At 53.2% G+C, this 24,341-nt stretch overlaps 1 protein-coding gene across 5 annotated transcripts in view; it reads left to right on the top strand.

Annotated features, from left to right (window-relative positions):
- The first annotated feature begins 5,013 nt into the window (after window positions 1-5,013).
- The window catches only part of EMP2 (epithelial membrane protein 2), a 35,356-nt gene continuing 16,028 nt past the window's right edge, over window positions 5,014-24,341 (top strand). Inside the window, exon 1 of one of the 5 annotated variants that reach the window (XM_058680984.1) lies at window positions 5,014-5,133. The gene's annotated coding sequence lies outside the window, so the exon portion shown is untranslated. Of the gene's footprint in view, window positions 5,134-8,303; window positions 8,448-8,726; window positions 9,048-24,341 lie in introns of those variants that run through there. The other 4 variants (XM_058680982.1, XM_058680983.1, XM_058680981.1 and 1 more) reach the window with 4 other exon arrangements.

Below are 24,341 nucleotides of genomic sequence, written 5' to 3'. Positions count from 1 at the left end.
TTCATCGTAGTTAGCAGGAGTGCACCTTCCAATCTCCAGGAACATGGTTGTATGTGCTTACTGTCCCCTGCATTATTAAAAGTATCCCTTTCTCACTCAGAAAAACCCTGCCCTGGATGATAAATGATCCAGCCAATCCTAATGGAATTGTGACCTAGGAGGGCAGCAGCTGGCTTTGTTTCCACTCATCACTGCCTTCCAGGGCTTGGGGTGCATTGAGTCCCAGTGCCAGGAAGCAGATACTCAGTAAAGACGGCCTCCGGAGATCTAGACCCCACTCATATGGTTTAGCGTGCCCCGGCCTTGGAGGCCAGAGTCACTTGTGTCGCATTCTATTGGTAGACTGGACACCAACCAATGACCCTAACTCTCGCAATAAGCTGAGCATCAAAAAAAAAAAAAATAGACATGTTGTGAAGACACCACGCATCCCCAAGGACTCACATGTCACTCATTCATTCATGGATCAAATATTTGTTCATGCTCAGTGCTCCTGCCTATGGTTGGCTAGGAAAGGTCAAAGTCCAGGCTGCAGGTTGCTCACTCAGTCCCAGGCCTGCCTGGTTTGGGCTGTGTCTGCCTGGAAGAAGAGGCGTTTTCCATTGACCACACTGTGTGTCCTGAATCATGGCCTCATGGGGACAGCTTTTCCTCATTTTCATAAAAGATACTAACTGGTCACCTACCATGTGTCCACTGTTGGTGAAAAGCAGAGCAAATGAGATAGTTTAGACCTGTGCCCCCAGCAAGCATGTGTCCCATTGAGGATGAAGATGATGTATAAGGAAGGTAAGGAAAGTCGCTCGGCCGAGCACCTGCTCTGTGCTGGCTGCTGGAGGCCGAGGCTGCCTCATCCCACAGCCCTCATTCCTCAGAGGACAGATGAGCAACAGATGCAGGCTGTGTCCAGAAGGACTTTAATCCCGTAAAAGGAGGGATCCCAAACTGGTAGGGTGTACAGATCAAAAGCGCTTTTCGTCCAGAGTGACCTAGCCAGCCAGTCTGCCTGAAAGCATAGCCATAGTCAAGAATTTTGAGTCTCTTATTCTGTCAATCTTTGAACCTTTTTCTTTTTTTTAAAAAAAAAAGTGATGTGGCAGATCATAAATTATCATTTAAAATGTATTTATTTAACAGATGGAAGGGACTTATTGGCTGGTTCACTTCCCCAAAAGCTCACATGCCTGAAGTGAAGCCAAGAACCAGAGCTCAATAGGGGACTCTCCTGTGCAGGTAGTGGGGACCCAACCACGCGAACTGTCACTTGCTACCTCCTGGGGTCTGCACCATCGGGGGGCTAGAATCAGAAGTGGAGCTGGATGTAGAACCCACGTGCTGTGATGCTGATGCAGCAGTGATAACTGGCAGCTTGACCATGAGGCTAAACATTTGGTCCCTGCTCTTCGAAGCTCAGGCTGCGAGATCATGAGCGTGGTGGGTGGGAGTCTCCCATTGGAAAAGGCTGCCATCCTCACTACCTGACACCCAGTGAATCACCAGGAATTGTGAGTTTGGCCTGAGATCTGAGCTGAATCAGTGGAGGAAGATAATTCCATGGCCCCGTGACCTCAGAGACAAGTCATACTCAAAGACACCCAGAAATCTTGGAGAGAAAAACCAAACACACATCTCAAGAGTCAAGCAGGATGCTGAGTAGAACTGAGCAGTGCTGGCTGCTGAGTCCTACGCAACGGGACTTGGGGGAGGGGGTGGGGCCGTGTGCTCACTGCCCTCTCGCTGCTGCCTGCCACGTGGTCGGGCACAATGGGCGAAGCGCTGAAGTGTCTGTGCAGGGCATGGCTGCGAGGACAGCGTTTCCCTGGGCAGATGTTTGCAGATCGGAAGGAAGGGGCAGCTTTGTTTCAGAGCATTAAAAATATTTAGAAACGTACAAATGATGCTGTCAAAGACTGAAAGGGTAATGTTTATGATGGGACTTCAGATCCCAGGAAAACAAGAACCCACCCACCCTTGGGATAGCACGCGCTGACAACAGCCACTTATTTTTGCCTTCTCCTTTCCCATGCCAAACTGTACTCTGTGCTTTTCAGAAGATGGGCCAAGAGTGCTGGCTCCACCCTGTCTGCCTCGCGGGGAGATTCCTGGGGACTGTCCTAACTCTGGGTGTTCGGACGATGCTGCTGGCAGTGGAAAGCCACCCGTGTCCTGCTTCCTGTCCTTCCCCCACCCCCAAACTTGTGGACTGTACTTTGAGGAAATTCACATCAGGGAGGGCTCTGATGCTCCGTTGCTACAGTACCAAGAGTTCTGATGGGAGCTGGGAGCCAGAGGCCAGCAGTCCACAGTGACACACTGCTGATGGGAGCTGGGAGCCAGAGGCCAGCAGTCTACAATGACACACTCCCACAGTGGGAGAACCAGACAGCGTGGGCATGGCCCTGAACGGCTGTAGCAGACATGAGGGAGACTAAGACCAGGAGTTTGAGAATTCTGTGCTCATGGTCACCTGTCATGAGTCGCTTTCCATTTTAAGTGAACAGTACTGTACAGCTCATTTTTAAATTTTTTTTTAAATTTTATTTGAAAGAGTTACAGAAAGAGGGAGACACAGAGATCTTCCACCCACTCATTCACTCCCCAGATGGTCACAGTGGCCAAAGATAGACTGATCTGAAGCCAGGTCTCTCATGTGGGTGCAGGGGTCCAAGGACTTGGGCTATCCTCCACTGCTTTCCCAGACCACAAGCAGGGAGTTGGAACAGAGTAGAGCAACCTGGACACAAACTGGCACCCATATGAGATGCTGGCACTACAGGTAGAGGATTTGCCATTCTGGCCCCTATTTTTTTTTTTTAATTGACTGAGCAGTGACATCTAGCCAATGTGGCGCCTCCAAGTCAGGTCTCATTCCAGTGTCATCTTCCTACTGCTTGCTGGGTCTGGGATCGCTACATCAGCACAGTTCTCAAAGGTCCCGGTGGTCATACCATGCTTCCTTCTGAGTAATCCAAAGACGATAGGCTGGGCATCCAGGATGCTCCTGGGCAAGTCCTTCTGTCCACAGAAAGTGACAAAGGCAGGAAACTTGGGGTAAGGGCTCACTGGGGACAGTGGCAGGCAGGAGAACTAGTCCTGTTCATTCTTGCTGTATTCGCAGAAAGCTGTAGCACGGTAGGTCCTAGATGTTTCTGCCATTCCATCAGAGACACGAAGTGGGGGAGGAGGGCCTGGCGCAGTGGCCTAGCAGCTAAAGACCTGGCCTTGCACGCGCTGAGATCCCATATGGGGCAGATTCTAATCCCACTGACCCCACTTCCTATCCAGTTCCCTGCTTGTGGCCTGGGAAAGCAGTCGAGGACATCCCAAAGCCTTGGGACCCTATCCACATGGGAGACCTAGAGGAAGAGGTTCCTGGCTCCTGGCTTTGGATCAGCTCAGCTCTGGCTGTTGAGGCCACTTGGGGAGTGAAGGTCTTTCTCTCTTACTCTCCTCCTCTCTGTATATCTGACTTTCCAATAAAAAAAAAAATAAAAAGTAGATCTTAAAAAGAAGTGGGGAGGACAGTGCATAAAAATATATCACATAATGCAATATAATTAATTTTTTAAAAATGAAATGCAATAAAAATATATGTATTAAAAAAAAAAGAAGTGGGGAGGAAAGTGAGATCCCAAGTGGCAGCTCTACCTTACACTCCCAGGAGAAGGGGTGAGGCCAGAGCTCCAAACCTTCAGTTGCAGGGTCCTCAGGCTGGTCCTGCTGCTAGAGAGGGTCATCTCCACCGCGGCCCAGCCCAGTCCGGGGAGGTGTGTGACAGCCACGCGGACTCAGGAGGGCCCATTTCTCAGATCTCACTCTAGGGAGTTTGGTTGTCCCGAGTCTGTGGACAGCAGGCTGAGGGGGACTGTTCAGCTGTCCCTCAGATGGTCAGCTGGGCAGACAGCTGGGCTATACTGGGAAATACTGATAGTAGAGTCTGTGGTTGGCAGAGGGGAATCTGGACCCAATACTTGGCTTCCTGTGACCTTCACACTGAAGGTTTTCTGTGGCTCTGGCCCCATCGCTTTGGGGGTGGACAAGAGGACATGTTGCTTGTGGGGCCTTTAAAGGTGCTTGTTACACCCCTGCACCCTGAGACACAGAGGCCAGTAAGCCAAACTCAGGTGGTGTTGGTGCCAGGAGGTAGAGTCCCTTCCCAAGAAAACATGGCTACTGGGAGATTTTTTTTTTTTTTTCTGCTATGTGGCCTCTGACTAGCTTTGCCAGTGACATGTGAGCATACAGAAGCTTTTAATAGCCAGCGTGTGGCTCAACATCTCATTTTCCCTCTTCCCCAACAGCAGAGTCGCAGGGGAAAGGCCGCTCCATCAGCCTGTGCCCTGAAATACAGCTGACACGGACATATGGGCAGACAGGATGAGCAGGGTGTGTCGACACTGGGAAGCCGTGGAGATCTGGAATCATTTGTTATCACAGCAAAACTTGGCCTATCTCGATGCATACAAAGGCCTCAGCTAGAACCCAGCCTCTGCAGCCTGAGTCAGTAGAGAGGAATGTTATTCACAGATTTCATGTTAGTGACCTCTTGGTGCATAATTAATTACCCCACAATTTAGCAGCTGGAAAGCAACCCTCATATATGCCAGGCGTCTAGGCAAGGCTTAGCTGGGTCTCCTGCTTCCCTCACAGTCTCTTACCAGGTCAGCCAAGGTGTTTGTCTCATCAGGGCACTTGGGAAGGAAGAAGCTGCTTCTCAGCTTGCTTAGTACAGGCAGAATTCTGGCCCTCAGAACATCTCAGCTCTTAGCTAGCTGGCTGCTGGCTGCAGCATGCCTCAAGTCAGTACCACGTGGGATCTCTAACAAGGTGGCTTACTGATGGCCATGCGTAAGCCGAGAGGGTAACAGAGAGCATTTACTCAGGACACTGATGCCACTGTGTTTGGAAACCTAATTGTATAAGTGACTTCCCATTGTGTCTGCCTATGTCTGCTCATCAGGTCCAGCTGAGTCTGAAGGGGAAGAGGTTACATCATGGCAAGAAGAGCAGATGACAAGACCACTGTAGCCATTGTGGCAACCTAGTCACCAGTTCAGCCCCTAGGAAGTGGTCACTGAAGGACATTAGTCAGCCCCAACTTCCATCAAGTTGTCACTGACCCACTGTCCCAAGGTGAGTCATCTTGGACAGCATCACATTCGTTCATAAAGATTTATTTTAATTTTTATTGGAAAGGCAGATTTAGACAGAAGGACAGAGAGATCTTTCATCCACTGGTTCACTCCCAAAATGACTGCAATAGTCAGAGCTGAGCCGATTGAAAGTCAGGTGCCAGGAACCTCCTCCAGGTCTCCCACTAGGGTATGGGATCCCAAGGCTTTGGGCTGTCCTCCTCTGCTTTCCCAGGCCATAAGCAGGGAGCTGGATGGGAAGTAGAGCAGCTAGAACATGAACTGACATCTATATGGGATGCTGCTACTTTACAGGTAAAGGATTAGCCTGTTGAGCCATTGCACTGGCCCCTTGTATCACATTCCCACTTAGACCCTCTGGACCTTGGTCATGTTTCTTTCTAATTTCCATCCTTCCTGACAAGAGGACACAGCTTCTGATCTGCTACTGCTCTGCCATGCTTCATGTTCTGCTGGGCTGTGTGAAGGGAGTGGGTCAGAGCTTTTCCCGGGTGAACAGCCCATACTCCTTCCCCTAAGGCCAGTACGGAATGGCCAGGGACATCTCACCAGAGACTGCAGGATTCTGCCAAGTCCAAACTCACCAGGGTGTTCTGTTCGGCAGGCCTGGAGTCAACCCCACCCTAGGCTTCTCCGCAACCTTCCATATTCCCAAGAACTGCCTTAGAGTTCATGCTCTTTCTCCACGTTGTATCAGCCAATTGTTGCTGTAAAATGGCCACAAAATCCCTGCTCTTGCAAAGATTTCCAACCTTGGCATGTGTCATGCTTATTCATGGCTCATTGGCCTAAGTCAGGCAGTCATATGACCTAACTCAATGTCAAGGAGAGAGGGATTATACTCATTGTTCTGGTGAGACTCTGTCTAGCTGGCGCATATCTCCTGCTCTACTATAGAGGTTGATGTATTAGGACTCAGAACTCTAGGAAACCTACTCTTACTTTACCCAATACTCTGACAAGGGTCCCAAATTATTGAAACAGCATGGGCAGCGATGCAAGCGGGTATGGGGCAAATGTGTGGAAGAGGAGGATGTTTAAACAGAGAAAAGTGAGAGTAATGAACAGCAGGTGAACGGGACAGATAGGTGGAGCTCCGGATAAGGTTTGGCAACTAGAGCAACAACTGGTCCCCTCCTTTCTCTGGGCTTGGTGAGACATCACTGCACCTGGCCAGGTTCTTCCTAGCGGGACACACCCACCAGCAGGAGAGGATACAGGGCAAGGATGGCTTGCTTCTCTAGGGACCATGGTGTCTTTATGATGACAAGAAAAGGAGTTGTCTGTACTCGAGTGCTTTTAACAACTTGCTGACCTCTCTCTCTCTCTCATATTTTATTGATAAGGCAGAGATGCAAAGAGAAAGGAGACAGATTTTTCCATCTGCTGGTTTCACTGCCCAGATGGCCACAATGGCCAGGGCTGAGCCAGGCTGAAGCCAAGAGCTTCATCCAGCTCGCCTACATGGGTGGGAAAGTACTTGATCCATCTTCTGCTTTCCCAGGCGCATTAGCAGGTACCTGAGTGAGAAGCAGAGCAGCCGGGACACAAACCGGTGCTCACACAGAATGCCAGCATTGCAGGTAGGACGGCTTTACTCTCTACACCTTAATGCTGGCCCCTGGTCTCCCCTTCTAAGAGGTTCTTTCCCACAGGCTCAGACTCGTTCTGGCAGCAGTATCTGGCTGCCCTGTTTTATTTTGGTAGTGTTTATGTTTGTGAGTTTGTCTTCTATCACTGGCGGATGGCACTGCTTTCCTGTTTACCTTGGTGAGAGAGTGCTTATTTTAAAAATAAATATATTAAAATAAACAGGGTCAATTTAAAAAATAATCTCAAGGAAGCCCTAGTCCAGGCGGCAGGTGGATATGGCAAGAACTGTCATCTGTGCTGGGTCCTCAGCATTTGGTGAGCAGTGAGAGAGAGTGTGTGTGAAGCAGAGAATGGGGCTGCATGCAGTGAGTGGAGGTTCGAATCCACACTCAGCACTTGCCCAAGGCCTTGTTGCAAGTTTCATGGGCAAGTGTTCCCAGCCTGTCTTCCTGCAGGGCTGCTGTATGATACTGAGGGAGCGTTTGGAAAGTTTAGCTAAATGTAAAACCTCACTGGCTTCTGTCTCACCACGGACTTGCTAGGGAAAGTTTTTTGTTTTGGGGGTGTTTTTTTTTTTTGTGGTGGTGGGGGGGTAGGGTGTCTCTGTCCTCCAGGTAGTCACAACAGGCAAGTGCTTGTCCCTATAGGTGGGTCTTGCCTGGCCTTCCTCTGTAGCAGATAGACCCCCCACATGGAGGGAGTGCTCAGTTGAAATAGCACCTTCTGCCTGCCCTTTAGTCCTAAGGTACTGCTTCCTTGGGGGATGGGAGACTTGATTAGGTTGAGAATTAATATGTCAGCTTGGAGAGTAGGTGGAGACACGCAGGGCCTGGGGAATGACATGGCCATTGGAAGAGGTCTCAGGCCCCACGACAACCTCTCATTTAGGTGGACACACACACCCATCACAAAGCTCTCCACAGGAAATTTTAAAATATGCTCATCAGAAATTTAAACTGTGCTGTCCCAGCCAGACCATGCTACTACAAAATTCACATTTCTTAAATAAAAAGAGGGTGGTGTGTCTCTGATCCTCTTCTCAGTGGCATGTGCCAATCACCCTGTGTTTTTTGAGTGTGTGCAAAGAACATCAACCTGTTAAGTTAAAAAGCTTAAAAATATAAGGTCAAGCTGCTTTAAAAAGCTCATGGAAAATGGGACTAAAAGACAAATTTATTTGAGGGACAAAAAAAAAATACCCTTGAAATCCAAGCCAAGGTTTATCCATAGAATGATTTTTCAATGAACTTTTGGAAGCACCCTTGAATTTTGTGGGCCTGTTTTTGGAGTGTCTTCAACATCTTTAATTCACTAGCCTGGGCCCCCTTCTCAAGTGTGGGATGGGGTTCAATGCCCCAACATTTCCCCCAGAGCCTTCAGGGAGGTCAGAGCTCTGTTTCCAGAGGGGGACACTGAGTTTGGAAAGAAAGGCAGCTCCTTGTCTTTTGATGTCCTTTCCAGGGGACAATAAAATTCCAGGACCGTGGGTGCACGTGAGGAGTGGCTCTTGCCACGGTATCTGTGGGGGCGGGGACGAGGGACCCGGGGGACTCTTACACAATTTGGTTCCTGCGAGGTCAGCTAAGAGTGACAGTGGATGACAGTCCTGGCGGCCCGCCGTGTGCCAAGCCCCGTGCGTGCGTGTATCCTTCGCAGATTCACAACCAGCCCAGGAGTGAGGCCTTGTCTGGGGAAACTGAGGTAGGAAGGATTCAGGACAAGCTCACCAAATTAACGGATGCGCAGGAGAAGGGATTGAAATGGGGGGAGGAGAGGAGGGAGGTGGAAACCCGCGAGGGTCAGCGCGCCCGGCCCGGGAGGCTCCGGCTGCCAGGAGCTGCCCTTTCTCCCTCTGCGCTGCGGGCCGCGCTTCCTTCTCCGCCCAGGCTTGGCCAGGGTGGTGCAGGGAGGCGGGCGGGGGCCCCGGGGCCAGCACCTCTCCCTCCGAGGTCCCCCGGCCGCCTCCCGCGCCCTTCCCCCTCGGCCCTCCCGGCCTTTGACATCACGGCCCGGGGGCGGGCCCGGGGAGGGCGGGGGCCGTGGGGGAGGAGGCTCTGCGCCGCCGCCGGGGGGAGCGCGCCGTCCCAGCCCAGAGCTTCAAAACAGCCCGGTGGCCTCGCCTCGCGCCCCTGCCCGTCCTCGCTTCAAAGTCGTCGCCGCTGCCGCCAGCGCCCGGTGAGTTGGGGACGCGCCTGGGAACTGCGCGCGGAGTGCCGTCGGGGGGCTCCGGAACAGCCAGAGGAACCACCGAGGGAGGCAGGAGCGCGACCCCCACTCTTCTCACACCGAAGGGAGTCCGGGGTATGGGAAAAGCAGGCACTCCACACGTCGTAGTGTCCCTTTCCCTGCGCCGATCTCGCCGCGTAGCCCCCGCCTGCGCCTGGGACGCAATGCCCCCAAATCCCACCTCGCCACCCCCGTACAACTTCCCTCGCTTTCCGCTCCCAGGCGAGCGGGAAAAGTTTGGGGAGGAGTTTAGGGCGGGACCCTTGGCCCCCGCCAGACTCCCTCCCGGGGTGCTCGCCGTCCAGAGCAGCACCCAACTTCCCAAGTCACGGGAATGATCCCAGCGTCTCGGGCCCTGCCTCGCGTAGTGGCCTGGCAAATTGGCTGCACCCTGGCCGGTTCGTGGGTCCTCCCCAGGCTCCGGGTCCCGCACGGCTCGGTCGCGCCCTCCAGCGGTGAGGAGCGACTGCGTTGGGTCCCGAGCGCTGGAGGCGGCTGGGGGGCCTTTAGGGTGGCACTTCTCCAGCTCCCACTCTGGTAGGGCGGGGCTGGGTTTTTAGGGAGCAAGCGCCCCACTTACAGTTCCAGAGGGAGGGAACATAGCGCTCGGGGTGTGGTGTACACCCCAAGTCCAGCCGCCTGGGTACGTGCCAGGGAGGTGGGGCTGAGACGGGGGCCTAGTTTAAGTGGGGGCACCTGGAACCAACGGGCAGCCAGCGGAGTGAAGCTCTGTCTGATGGCCAGAGTCCATCGGGGCTTCGCCCGATGTAGAGATGGCAGCGCTGTTCTCTCCCTGGCCCCAAGGTCCATGTGCGCCTCTTGGGGACTTTCTAGCTGAGCTGCATTTAAGTTAGGGCTTTAGAACCTTGCACTCAGATACTGTGCTGTCCCTCTTCCGGATGCCTAGAAGAGACAAATGTAGAGACAGAAAGCAGAGTGGCGTTGCCAGAGCCTTGGGGTCTCCCGGCATGCGATGGTCAGTGTACCCAAGTCGGGAGAGGTTTTGGTGAATGTGGTGGTGATGGTCGCACAACGTAGCGGATGAATTTCATGCCCTCACAGTGCACATCCACAAGCGATTAAGGCCATGGAGGGTTGCAATTTGTTAAAAGATTTATTTTATTTGAAAATCAGCGAGAGGGACAGAGAAATCTTCCTTTCACTGATTTCACTCTCCAAATGGCTGTAATGGTCGGAGCTGGGCCTGTCTGGAGCTGGAAGCCAGGAGCTTCCTCCAGGTCTCTCACATGGATGCAGGGTACCAAAGGCCTTGGGCCATCCTCCGCTGCTTTCCCAGTCCCTAAGCAGGGAGCTGGATCAAACTGAAGCAGTGGGAACTTGAACCAACGCCCATATGGGATGCCAGCATTGCAGGTAGAGGATTAGTTTGTTGCGCCACCAAGTTCCCCCATTGTTGTGTGTTTTATCACAATGAAACAAGCAAAGCCTGTTCCGGCTCCCTTCACCCTTCTGTCTGGATTAACTGGGGCAGACATCCTGGAACTCTAGCTGGCTGCATTTGCCCAAGCTGTGGTTTCCAGGTAAGAAGGTACCTGTGAGTGAAGAAGATATGGGGGCTGGGGTGTGGCTGGAGTCACCAGGGAGAAGGCTGAAGCTGATGGGGGGTGGCAGGAGGTTGCGGTGGCCCCTCCTTTTCCCTTTTGCCCTAAGCCTCTCCTGAGTCCTCCCATGTTCTCTCTCTGGCTGGCAGGTGGGGAAAACCCAGGCCAGCTCCCGGCAGGGGGCTGCCACCTGCTTCTCCCTAAAGCGCACTACTTTCCCATGCTGTGTAGAGACCCCTTTAGGCCCAGATGCCCTGGGCGCCTTGGCAAAGGGATGCCTGGTAGAACTGTGGGGGTGGCAGGAAGGTGCCCAACCTGTTCTCCCACTGAGAAAGCTTTTGGATGCCTCTGCCTTCACCCCTGCTGGGGATCAGGGAGCAAGGGGGAAGGGAGTGAGGGGCAGAGCAGCCACCGAGCCCCAGCCTTTCCCCATTCCGCTTTTCCATGCGCCTCAGGAGACCTGAACCAGGGAAGGGTGTTTGAGTTGGAAGCCTCCAAGGCAGCCAGAGGTGGGAGGAGGGGAGGGGCAGCCGGCACTGCCCCTTCTCCCCACCCCACCAAAGCAGGCAGAGACCACGCCCTTCTGCTGGCACTGGCTGCAGCTGACCAAGCCTCGGAGTGGGTCAGTGGTCAGCACAGGGCACCCCTCTGTGAAGAATGGCACTCCAGCCTCTTCTGGGGCCCTTACTTCCTGGAAGGGAAGTGAATGTTTTGCCTGGATTTTGTGGCTCTGTGGGGTCTTTGTATGGGAATAAAAGCTGTGTGTGTGTGTGTGTGTGTGTGTGTGTGTCTTTCTGTCTGTCTGTCCGTCCTCAGACACAGGATCTTAGCTTCATGGGGTTCTTGGACAGGCCAGTTTTTGCTCCGGGCAGGCACCCACTGACCCTGCCCGCCCTTACCTCTACCCTGCAGCTTTGGGCACTTGGAGGGCCAGTTCTTTGTCACAGTGACCAGGAAGGAAAGCCTGTCGACCCTGAGATATACAAAGGCCTTTCCAGGCAAGGTGGGATGGCATTGAGTTGCTGGCTGGATGGGAAGGTTTATTTAGGAGGCAGGAGTCCAGCAGGAGTCCTGGTGGGGGCATAGGTCATGCTGTGTGTGTGTGTGTGTGTGTGTGTGTGTGTTGCAACCTGGAACTGGTGCCCAGCTCTGTGGCTAAGTGGAGACTTTGGGGCTGAGGTTGGGGTGGGGTACCAGGCAGAGTGAGCAGAGTCCTTGTAGGGGATCTCTTGTGGCAGAGTGGGTATTTGGTGGGGGTATATCTTTCTGGGCTTGGGGTGCAGGTGTGTTGGAGCAGCAGCTAGAATTGAGGTAGAGGACAGTTGGCATCAGAGACTCTGAGCTGTTGGCCACAGCTTGCCTGCGAAAGGAAGGGAGCATGAGAGGAGGAGGCACCCCCTTGTCACCTCCCCACCTGGCAGGGATGGGGAGCTGGTGACGTCTGACTCCAGGCAGAAGGCCCCAAAGAGGGCAAGTTCGGCAGGGCCATGGCGGGAACTTGGCAGGGCGTCTGGCTCTTGTTAGAGACTGGGCTGAAAGGGGGAGTCTAAAAATATCAGAGGAGGAGTTGCCGCCCAGGGAGAGTTGGGGCTGGTAACCTGACACCCCGGGGCGGAGGCAGGCGGGCAGGCAGGCTGCCGAGCTGCTGAGTTTTGGAGTGGCTTTTTGGGCCTGCAAGCCAGAGCCGGCCCTCTGCTTACAGTGCTCAGGGCTGGCCTGGACAATCTCAGGAGAACGTGTCAGACTGACAACCAGGAGCAGCCCGAGAGGTGAAGCCGCTTGACCAGAGTCCCAAGGCGCATGGGTGGCAGGCCCAAGGTGAGGTCTGGGTGTTGGGGCGCCTCCTAGCTGACCAGATCAGTGCTATGAGGGCGGCAGTGGGATGGAAGCAGAGAGCTGGGCTCAGGCCAGTATCCAGTATCCACTGAGCATCAAGTGGCTCTGAGGCCAACCCAAGATTTAGGGACTTGGGCAGGCTGGAGGGATGCTGGAAGAACTGCTTTTTGTTCCCACGTGCCCTCAGGTGCTGGCTGGGTTCTGGAGTCCACAGGGCCCTCTCCTCCCTTGAGAAGCTGTTGCATACTGTTGATGACATTGGCTTCTGGAAGCTGTGGCACCAGTATCCGATATGGGTGCTGGTTTGTGTCTCGTTGGCTCTGTTTCCAATCCAACTGCCTGTTAATGTGCCTGGAGAAACAGTGGAAGATAGCCCAAGTCCTTGGAACTCTGCACCCATGGGGGAGACCCAGAGGAAGCTCCTGGCTTTGGACCTGCACAAGTCTGGGGCATGAACCAGCAGATGAAAGAGCTCTACCTCCTCCTCTCTGCACTTCTTCCTTTCAAAAAAAAAATACGTCTTTTAACAAATTTAGAGTGGGCAAATAAGATCCCTATTTGTTTTGTGACGCTCATGCCAATGAGTGGCTTATTGCCCTCAGTGTGGAAGGTCTGCAGCTGACCCTAAGACATTATGTATTGTTCAGTTTCACTACTGCTTAGGTGGAAACTGGAGTTGAGGTTTTAAACTTATTTTTTAAAAAGATTTATTTGTTTTTATTGGAAAGTCAGATATACAGAGAGGAGGAGAGGAAAGAGGAAGATCTTCCACCTGTTGATTCACTCCCCAAGCTGCTGCAGTGGCCGGAGCTGAGCTGATCCAAAGCCAGGAGCCTGGAGCCTCTCGGGTCTCCCACACGAGTGCAGGGTCCCAAGGCTTTGGGCTGTATTTGACTGCTTTCCCAGGCCACAGGCAGGGAGTTGGATGATAAATGGGGCTGCTGGGATTAGAACCTGTGTCCATATGGGATCCTGATGCATGCAAGGTGAGGACTTGCTACCTGGCTGGGTCCAGTCTTTAACCAAGGTCATCCTCCACCCATTAGTTGTTCTGCAGGTAGGAGGTGAGGTGGCAACAGCCGCCCGTGGAAGGGGCTGGGGACGAGATACTTGTGATTTGCCCAAGGGCGGGGGGCTGGTTTGCTGGCTGGACTCTTGATGGGGCTTGTTGTGCAGCTCTGAGTGGCAAGTGCCAAGACTGTGGCAGGACAGAGGGGAGTACCTTGCCTTCAGAGGAGGTCGTTTGTGAGCAGTGAAGGAGATAATGTATCCAAGAGGGGCTGCTCCAGGACCCTGGCTGTGGGATGTGTTTTCAGGGGAGCCAGTGGTTGGGGGTATGCAAGGATTTGCTCAGACTCATGAGGCAGGAGATGGACTTGGAAGAAACCCCCAGAACTCCCCCCAGCTATACAGGAGGGAGCAGCTTGAGACGAGGCATAGGTTGCAGGTGGAGGTCCTGCTTGACGTGGCTCGAGTGTCCAGAGCATCCATAGCGCCTGGGAGGAAGGAGGTGCTGGGCATGGAGGGGTTTCCTTTCACATTCCTCACAACGACAATGCAAGGATCTCTGCAGAGCACTGATAGGAGGGAAAGGTGGGGCAGGGTGGTGCAAGCAATGCACATTTCCATCAGTCATTTTTTAAGTGATTTTTTTTTTAATTTAAAAGAGTGACTGGGAGAGGGACCCAGCATGTAGGCTAGTGGCTAAAGTCCTGGCTTCGCAATGTGCCAAAATTCCATGTGGGTACCAGTTCCTGTCCTGGCTGCTCCACTTCCCATCCACCTCCTTGCTTGTGGCCTGGGAAAGCATTAGAGAATGACCCTGCACCCACATGGGAGACCCCAAAGATGTTTCTGGCTCCTGGCTTTGGATCGGCTCAACTCTGGCCATTGCAGCCACTTGGGGAGTGAACAAGTAGATAGAAAATCTTTTCTCTTTACATATATTCTTCTCTCTGTATATCTGCCTTTCCAATAAAAATAAACAAATATTTTTTAAAGTGATAGGGGGAGACAGAGAGGAAGATATTTCATTTGCTGGTTCATTCCACAATGTCCAGAATAGCTAGAGGCGAGCATGCAGGAACTCCATCCAGCTTGGGGTAGGGGCCTCCACTGCTTTCCTAGGCACATCAGCAGGGAGCTGGATTGGAAGTGGAGCAACTGTTCCAGACATGGAACTGTTCAGACATGGGCGTGGGCACCCCTAGTGATGGCATATCCTACTGCACCCTGACTCCCACCTATGCACTTGTTGTTTTGAGTAGGGCTCATCTGTGTGTGCCCACATGAAAGGAGCCCTATAGCATGATGGAAGTAATACTACTAAAACCCAGCAGCAAAACTATACGTGGAAAGATACATTACTTAGTTACAAAGGAAAATGCTCGGTTGTGTGTTTCGTTTGGTGGCCGGCCTCATAGGTATTGTGTTTGTGTAAGGACAGGGCCTGGAAGGATGGAGGAAATCCATTAGGGTTGAATCAGCTCTGAAGGTGCAGCGGCTGTGGGTAAGAATTGGGGGAGGGCTCTGGGCTCATCCAAAGCAAAGACAGCACAGGTGAGTGTCACTTCTGCACCCAAACTTGAGGGGCAGTGGGCTTTGCAGGTGAAACTGCAGCTTTATAAAGCAACAGCAGAGAGAGACAGAGAGATGGAGTGCCTGTTTGCTGACTAACCTTCCTCCAATCCCCATGTGTCTACAACAGCCATAGCAAGGTCAGACTGAAGCCAGGGGACTGGAACTCCATCTGGGTCTCCTGCTTGAGCTGCCACCTGCAGCTTCCTAGGGTGCACAGTAGCAGGGAGGTAGGATGGACTCTTAGCTTGTCTTTGAATCCAGACACTGCAGTATGGGATACAAGTTTCCCAAGGGTCAGCTTGACCATCGTGCTGATACCTGCTGCAATGGGGAGCTTTCCGGGTGAGTCTGACTGTATGATGTGAGGGATGGGCAGCCTGGAGGAGGCATTCTGGGCAGAGACACCAATGAGAAGCCCTGGCAATCTAGGGACAAGGTAGGAAGCACGCGACTGAGGAGGGGTCGTGGATACCGTCCTTGGAACATACCATGGTAGGTCTCTGAGCTTCTAGTCTGGGTGCTGTCAACAGTGGTGCTGGGTTGGAGAGTTGATGATGTTGAGTTCACTGGGAACATTTGTGGGGTTGATTGTAACATCCCGGGGGGGGGGGGCATGTCTAGGAGATCTTTGAGAATGCAAATCCTGTGCTTTGAAGAGAATTGGAGAGGGGGCGGGGGGGACAGTTATGGGGTGACAGCACTGTGGCACAGTGGAGTTAAGCCACCTCTTGTAATGACAACATCCCATATGAGCACCAGCTTGAGTCCCAGCTGGTGCATCCAGCTCCCTGCTGATGCACTTGGGATGGCAGTGCATGAAGGCTCAAGTGCTTGGGCACCTGTCACCAAGTGGGAGACCTGCATACTGTTCCGGGCTCCTGCCTTGGGCGTGGTCCAGCTCCAGATGTCACAGTCACTGTTTGGGGGAGTGGACCAGTGCATGAAAATGCACTTGCTTGCTCTAGCACTTTCTCCCTCTCTCCTTCCCTTAGAAAAGAATTAAACGGCCTGGCTCAATAGCCTAGTGGCTAAATCCTCACCTTGTATCCTCTGGGGTCACATATGGGTGCCGGTTTGTATACCGGCTGCTCCACTTCCCATCCACCTCCCTGCTTGTGGCCTGGGAAAGCAGTAGAGGACAACCCAAAACCTTGGGATGCTGCACCCACATGAGAGACCTGGAAGAGGCTTCTGGCTCCTGGCTTTGAATCAACTCAGCCCTGGCCATTACAGCCGCTTGGGTAGTGAACCAGCGGACAAAAGATCTTTCTGTCTTTCCTTCTTTCTGTATACCTGCCTTTCCAATAATAAAACAAAATAAACCTTTTTTTTTTAAAGAAGATAATTCAAGGAGACAGAGTTCTGGGCTTTAGATTGTGTGTTCGGTTTTTGTGTTTGAGGCTAAGGGTTAGCTTAGGTTTTGAGTTATCAGGAGGAATAATAAGAACTACCATTGGCATCATGCCCATGTTTCTAAAGTCCCTGGCCAATGACATCCCCATTTAAAAAGAACGGCAGTACCACAAGGAGGAGACTGCCATTATCCACCCCCCACGCCCTGCTCTGTGGGCGGGAAAGCAGTGTGAAGGAAGGAACCTTGTGTGGCTTCGAAGTGGCTAAGTTGGGATTTGAACCCAAGTCTTGTGAGCCCTTTGGGTTGCAGCCCCATCCTGCGCCTCTTGCAAGCAGTGGGCATCTGCTTCCTGCTCTGAAACAGCCCTGGTCTTTGGGGGTCAGGAAGCTCCTTTGCCACAGCAGCTCTGGCAGGTGTCCTGGCCATCTGAGTTTTCTTCCCCTCGTCCCTCCCGCCCCCTTCAAGTTTCAGCTCTTGCAAGTCCTGGCTACCAGACCGCATGAACCTGCTCCTGTGGGGCATTGTGAAATCCAGAGGAGTGAGCGTCAGCTCAGGAGCCTGGAGGTGGCTGGGAGCAGTGGACCCGGGCCTGTCCCCTGTCCCTGGGTGTCTGTCCCCTCAGTAAGTGCCACCACTGCCCACCATGTGTCCTGTGTGCATCACTGCTGCTCCATGCAGACTCCAGCCCATGTTCTTCATCCCCAGGGCCCAGGTCGTGCTGTTTCTGTACTGACACCTGCACAAGCTGTGAAGCAGATCGTCCCTGTCCTGTAAGGTGTCTGTGGCTCTGTTCCCAGCTAGCTGCCCAGCAGAACTGCCTGGGGAAGTGTTGATGAAATACTGATTCCCAGTGGGAAGGGATGGCGTAGGACTCTCCAGAGGGTGGGACCAGGGCACGGGTGGGTGCCTGGGCCAGGGACTCCTCCAGCCCCTTTGCACTGGACTCACTCCGTGACAGTTCCGCTGACTTTCTTGCTGTAGCCCCTTGCTTTTGCTCCTTCCTCCAGCTCCTGCTTCTCTCTGTGTGTTTTTTCCTCCTGCTTCCAGGGTCCCTTCGTTTCTTTGTCCTGTTGCATTTGCCCTTATTCCCAGGGTGCTTGTGTGCGTGTGGCCAGGGCTGGCAGGCACAGTGACCTGGGTCCAGCAGCTCACTCTGGCGGGCCCCCGGGGAGGAGTTCCAGAAGGGAGGTCCCCTGGGAGCTAGAGGCTCCAGAGTGGGGTGGGCTGGGAGGCAGGAGTGGGAGGCAGTGGTGGGGAAGCAGCAGGGGGGGAGGCAGGAGGAGGAGACAGAGGGAGTTGGACGGCTGCTCCTCTCCCCAGCAGTTGGCTGTGCCGGGAGCTGTGTCAGGTCCAGGCTGCACGGTCAGCATGACACGGGTCACATTCTTGCAGGCCAGAGCCTGAAAGAGGCCCAGTGACCCACACGCCCCAGAGTGGGATCCAGTCCATAGGCCTTTGTTGGCGATTTTTGTGGCACACAGGCCGTGTTAACAAAAACTGCTCTGGGGCTAGTGCCATGGCATGACAGGCTATGCCTCAGCTTGCAGCTCTGGCATCTCCTATGGGCACCAGCTTAAACCCCAGCTGCTCTATTTCTGACCCAGCTCCCTGCTAATGGCCTGGGAAAGAAGGAGGGTGACCCAAGGGTTGGGCTCCTACTAGCCACAGGGGAAACCTGAAAGAAGCTCTCAGCTCCTGGCTCAGCCCCAGAGCCCCAGATGTTGTGAACATCTGGGGAGTGAGCCAGCAGATGGCAATCCGTGTCTCCTTTCTCTCTGCAACTCTGCCTTTCAAATGGTGGGGGGGAAGGGATTTACAACTGAATGGATTTTAAAGCATGTGACTCAGGTGTGTGAGGCCTGTTTAGGGATGCTGGTTTCATTAGGGGTGCCCATCATGGGATAGCTGGGGCCTGAGTGCTGGGGCCTGCACCTGTGAGTCCCCAGAGGCCCAGGAACACCTGCGGAGTTTAGGCTTCCTTTCCTGGGTTCCTATGATTGAGGGCCCCTGGCCCAGCAGGATGAGCATCCTTCAGGACCTGCTAGGTGCAGGCTGGGGACAGACAGCAGCCAACCCACATCTTTGCTGTCCTGTGCATCCTTCGCTTCTGTGTCTCACTGGAGGCCAGAAAAGGATGCCAATCGGCTGGCATGAGACTCCCCACCCCAGGCGCAGCCCGGAAGACTGCGCTCATCCAGCCCCTTCCATCTCCCTGGAGGTGGAGAGCCACTTACAGGTGCAACTGGCCACAGGCTACCTGGTGCCTTGGGGCAGAGTCTGTGGCAGGCAACTAACGTGGGTGAAGAGGAGCCATTACCTGCACCTGCTGGCCTGTCTGTGCTACCAGGGCGCAGCTCCAGCTGCAGGGTCCCGGTGCTAGAGAAAGAAACCAGGAGAAATGAGAAATGTGCTTCTTGCTTTCTGAATTCCCAGCAAGTTTGAGAAACCCTTGAGCTGGCAGCTTCTCCTCCATCTTACATGCACAGCTTACGCACTTCCTTGTGTATGTGCTGCGTTATCCTCCCGCCCACGATGAATATGGAAAGCTGGTGCTCAGACTGCTGTGATTAAAAAAAAAAATGGGCCTGGCACAGTAGCTTAGTAGCTAAAGTACTCACTTTGCATGCGCCGGGATCCCAGATGGGCGCCGGGTTTGTGTCCCGGTGGCCCCGCGTCCCATCCAGCTCCCTGGTTGTAGCCTGGGAAAGCAGTCCACTGGAGGGTGCCTCTGCCACCCATGGGGGAGGCCCGGAAGCAGCTTCTGGCTCTTGGCTTTGGCCTAGGCGTGACCATGCAGCCACACTGGAAGTGGACCAGTGGATGCAGAATCTCTCTCTGTAACTCTGACTTTAAGACGAATAAATCTTAAAAATATATGTATAACAAAGGTCATTTCCAGAGTCAACCCAGTGTTTAAAAAACCTTGGTTTTTGGAGCCACTCGGGCAGCTTTGGACACATACACTGGACCTCCGAGCTTTGGGTTTTATATGCCTGCATTCAACCAATGGCAGATGGAAAATATTTGCAAACAATATCTTTTTGTACCTGTACAGATTTTTGTTGTCATTGTTGCCTAAACAATGGGGCATAGCAGTTATCTTCCTAGCATTACATTGTATCAGGTGTTCTGAGTAATCTAGAAATAAAACCTAGGGGTGTGTGTGTGTGTGTGTGTGTGATAAATACCTGCACCATTTCTGCATGGAAGACTTGGTCAAGCAGCGCTGAATCTGGACCCAGTGCCGCTGGATCCTGAGGGGGCACCCTGTCAGTGGGGCACCCCAGAGGCTCAGCTCCTTGCTCTGGGGCAGCCTCCTGGGGCAGGCTTCTGCTTTGCCTGCTGTGGGGCTTCTCTCCAGTCCCCGGTGTTGCTGCAGACTCACTGTGCCAAGACCCTGCTGCTTTGTACCTTCTTTTCCTGTTTCCCCCTGCCCCAAAGATGTTTTTACTTGAAAGGGAGCATTAGAGACAGAGAAACAGAAAGAGAGAGAGAGATCTTTCATCTGCTGGTTCACTCTCAAATTGGCATCAGTGGCTGGAGCTGAGCCAACCTGGAACCAGACCCCTGGATCTTCACCAGGTCTCCCAGATGGGCCCAAGCACTTGTGCCAGCTTGCACTGCCTTCCCAGTTGCATTGGCAGGGAGCTGGATCAGAAGTGGAGCAGCCGGGACACAAACCATTGGAGTGGATGCATCGTAGGCAGCCGCTTTACGTGCTGTGCCACAGCACCAACCTCTTTCTTTTCTTTGCCACTTACAGGTGGTGTGGCTTTTAGCAAAGCTGCCTCACCTCTCCACCCCCCACTTCTCTTATCTGTAAAATGGGGGTTATGTTGAACACCAGGGTGCCCAATCTTCCATTGCCTCCCGGCCTTGTGGCCTGGTTGTTCTGCTCACACCTGGGAGTCCAGATTCAACCCCCGGGCAGGGTGGGAGTCAACAGGGACCTTGGATTCCTGCACGAGGGTGGTCCAGCCCTGGCAGTTGCTCCTGCTCCCCTCTCTCGCTGATGCTAATGTATGCAGCCTTCTGTGTTCCAGTTTCCTAACTCAGATTCAGCAGCTCTCAGCTTGGCTCTGTTGGTTCTAAAAGGTTCCTTTGCTAGGCAATGGTACTGACCTGGAATTTATGAAGTTTTTTTTCCCCTGGGGCAGGGAAGGGACTTGACTATTTGTTTTCATAATCAATGTCTATTTATGGTACATGATGCTAATTTTTCCATTTCCGGGAAGCCAAAAAGATTTATTTTAAAAGTATTTGTATTTATGTGAGAAAGTGAATTGAGGATACTTGCGCTGTGAAATCTCAGAGGCCACACTTGAGAAGGTGGCAGGTGCATGGCTGAAGCGTGGGAATCATTGTTGTCAAGTTCATAGCACTATTGTCAGATGCAGTATTGGGCGGCAGTGAGATCTCCGGTCCTGGAGCTGGCATGAGTGGAAACTGAATGTTGTAAAAGTAATCCCAGCACTAGCCAGGCCAGGTGTGGTTGTAACGATCTTGTGTGGCGCCTTTCATCTGAGACTGTGAGAGTTTGCTGTTCCTGTTGTATCAGATCAGACACTGTTAGCTGTGGGCAGGGAGAGGGCGCGGTGGGATTGCAGGGTCACAGAGGTGACTCCACCGTTCTCACCATGCTGGCTCAGGTCTGCCCAAGTTAGTCTTGCAAGTGTCAAGGTGGGAATCCCTCCCTGCTAGTTCTCAGTGGAGAGGCACAATCTGCCTGCCATCAGGTGGGTAACTACATGGGCATAACCCGCTGATGGAGGGATGCTGTGTGTGCTCAGTTTCTGCAAAGAAACAGTGTGTTAATGTTCACTCCTCCCTGTATCTGCGGTTGATTTGTTCTAACACACACACACACACAGTCCGCCATGGATGCCTGCACCATGATTGCCAAACTTACATGCAAGCCTTGTGACACTCTACAGTTGATTTGATACCCGAGGCCACTGCTAAGTGACTCCCAGGCGGGTAGCATATACCGTGTAGATATTGTTGCTTAAAGGAGCACTTGTGGTCTCAGGCAGAATGGTGAGGGGTGGTGTGGAGCAGTGTGTGAATTCACATGTCTGCACTGATGCTGTCTGGGAGTCTAAGAGATGAACTACTTGCGGACCTTGGTTGACTGTGGATAACTGAAGCCACAAAGCAAAACTTTCAGGATCGTCTTCAGGTCTCGGCTCCTGCAAATCCAAGATCTGCAGGCGAGGTCTACAGGCTGGAGACCTGAGGGAAAGCAGACATCGGAGCTCCCACTCAGAAGTTCATGTTGTCTGTCACAGACCCCCTCTGGCTCTCTGCCGAACACCTGCCTGGAGACACAGTGGCCTGGCACAGGCCAGCCCAGAAGTGCCCATTGATCAGTGCTGACACATGGCATTAAACAAAGCAGAGCGCCCCTGTGAGCCACTCCTGTTCGAGATCCCTTCCCACCCTGCTAAGAGGAAATCTCATTTTTGTGCTGCTGTATCTTTAAAATTTCCCTAACGCTTGGGACATCCTGTCGGAGCAAAAAGGGTGGAAAGTCAGCCTTGGACTTGGCACTGCAGCAGCAGCAGCAAGCTTCTAGCTGGCGTTTCGTAGTGCCGTTTTGTGTTCATTGTGTTTCTTCTTCCTGACACCTTCTATTTATGATGCTGACTTTCCACTTCAGTCGTAACACAACGTCAGGTTACAACGTGAACGGGGGACTGGTGGTGGTCCCTGGCTGTACCCAGGACTCCAGAGGCCATGCAAGCATGATGGAGTTGGGAAAACATCACGGTCGTGGCTGAGATGGAGCCTAAGCTGTCCCTGATGTGTGCATGTTTCGCAAGTGGCCCGTGGCCTGGCTCCGTTGCTTTTGCTCCCAGAGCCTGCATATCTGGTTTGTTTCCTCTGGCATCAGGAGACTGGAGAGGACGCTTGCTTAGTGCAGAGAAGGCCTGGAGGAGGAGGTCCCTAGCAAACGCCTTAACCTTGAACCTGGTGGTGATTAGCACATCTGTAGCATCTTCTCCCGTGCACTTGCGCTTAATTACCTCCTCCTCGAGGTCGTCAGACGTGTGCCAATGTCATCTCCGCTTGATGGTCAGGGAGACTGAAGCAATGGCCCATGTAAGCTGTGGGGCCGAAGTCTGGTCTGGCTTAAGGCCACGCTCCGACCTCATTTGATTTGAACTCCTTCTTGCTTTGCTACTACCCTGTGTCCCCTTCCAGTATAACAGGTTGACCAGGTGGGGCCCTGGCTTCGGGTCTGGAGGCTTTAGGGGGTGCGGGGCTGCACTGTAGGCAGAATCTTGTTGGGGAGCAAAAGGGAGGAGCTGTAACAGGAAAGCCCTGGAATCCCTTCAGGTAAACAGTGCTGTGTGAGAGAACATTCCTAACCCAATGGCTGTGAGGATAGGGACCCCCTAGCAACCTGATCTGAATCAGCCCCACTCCCAATGTGGCAAGCCAGGTGCCTGAAGGTGCAGCCCTCTGGGCAGCAGCGTGTGGATGCTGGACCTTAGAATTAGCAGGAGCTTCCTGTGTGCTCGCGCCCAGCAGAGAGCTGTAGCAGCCATGGGCAGAGGGCAGCTACTAGCTGCTCTGTCTACGTTACACATAGAAGCAAACATTCAGCATCCAGGCCAGGCTTGGCGGTCTGTGTCAGGGTGGTGGTCGGTCCCCAGGGACTGGCTGGGCTGGAGTGGTCTTCCCTGGAGAAGCCTGTATGCTCTTGTGTCCTCTAGCGCCTCCAACTGGGCGTATTTATGTGCTGGTAGATGGAGGAAGAGCAGGTACTTGATGATCTTTGAGATCTTGGATCAGAATCGGCACCAGGCCTCTCTGACACCTTTCTATGATGACAGAGTGAGGAGCTGAACTCCTCTTCTTGGTGGGAGGGCTCCATGTGCTAACATCATAACCGTTTCTGCTTAGGCAAATGAGGGATGTTGATCTGTTTCTTGGGATGTATTTGTGTAGTTCTGGGGTGTTTCTCCCTCTCCACTCTTCTGAAGTGGTTTCTTTAGGATTGCCGCTGCTACCCCTTAAGCGCCTGGTGGAGTTTGCCAGGGGAGCCACCTGGACCTGTAGTTCTTTCCTTGGGAAGTAGTTATTTCTCCTTTTGTTGCCGAGATGGTGAGGAACATCTCCCTGCACGTCTTTGCTTCTCATTCGTGCCTCGGCCATTCGCTCAGCAGGGCCCTCGTCTGGGCGCTGAGTGCTGGGACTACTGTCCAGTAGAGACAATCTCATCGACAAGGGGCTCTCTGCCCTGCACACACGTGTGACCCTGAGATGTCTCTCCCTAGCCCCTGATGCTTTCTTTGTCTCATTTGGAAGGCACACAGACAGAGACAGATGAAGAATCTTGCACCTGTTGGTTCATGCCTCCAATACCCACAGCAGCTAAGGCTGGGCCAGTCTGCAGCCAGGAGCAGAGTTCTGTTCGGGCCCACACCATGGGTAGCAGGTTCTTGGGTCATCCCCTGCTGCCTGCCGGGCTGTGCACTGGTGGGGAGCTGGATCAGAAGCACTGCCATCTGGGAGGTGGGCATCCCAGAGAGGGACTTCAGTGCCGTGTCACACCGCACTTACACGGCCCCCTCCCCTGCCCCGCTTTCCCCCTGAGTGGTAACAGTCTTCCCTACCTTTCCACATTGTCCTGAACATGTGTGTCCCTGGAGGAACAGCAGGTAGCCGAGGCCTGGTGTGGCCCCAGCACTTTAAGTGGATGATCTGATCAGACCTTAAAGGGACAGGATTTGGGCTGGGCCACATGTTGGTCTCTCTGATGTCATGCTGCATGGGTTCAAATCCCTGCTCTGGCCTTAATTAGCAGCATGACTTGTGGGGAAGTTGCCTAACCTTTCTGGGGTTTTATTTTCTTTGCCTGTAAAATGGGGTTAATTACAAAGCCCTATCTGGTGAGGAATGAGTTAGCTCTGAAATGCAAAGAGCCCAGGAGGGTGGCTGCCACGCAGCAGGCTGTGCATGGTAGCTGTTGCTGTCACAGACGTCACACTCATGTCACCCCCATGGGCCGGAAGCCCTAGGGCTGTACAC

This window comes from Ochotona princeps, chromosome 24 (genome assembly GCF_030435755.1).
Source record: "Ochotona princeps isolate mOchPri1 chromosome 24, mOchPri1.hap1, whole genome shotgun sequence".
NCBI lineage: Eukaryota > Metazoa > Chordata > Mammalia > Lagomorpha > Ochotonidae > Ochotona > Ochotona princeps.
This window is presented reverse-complemented; position numbering and strand designations above follow the sequence as displayed.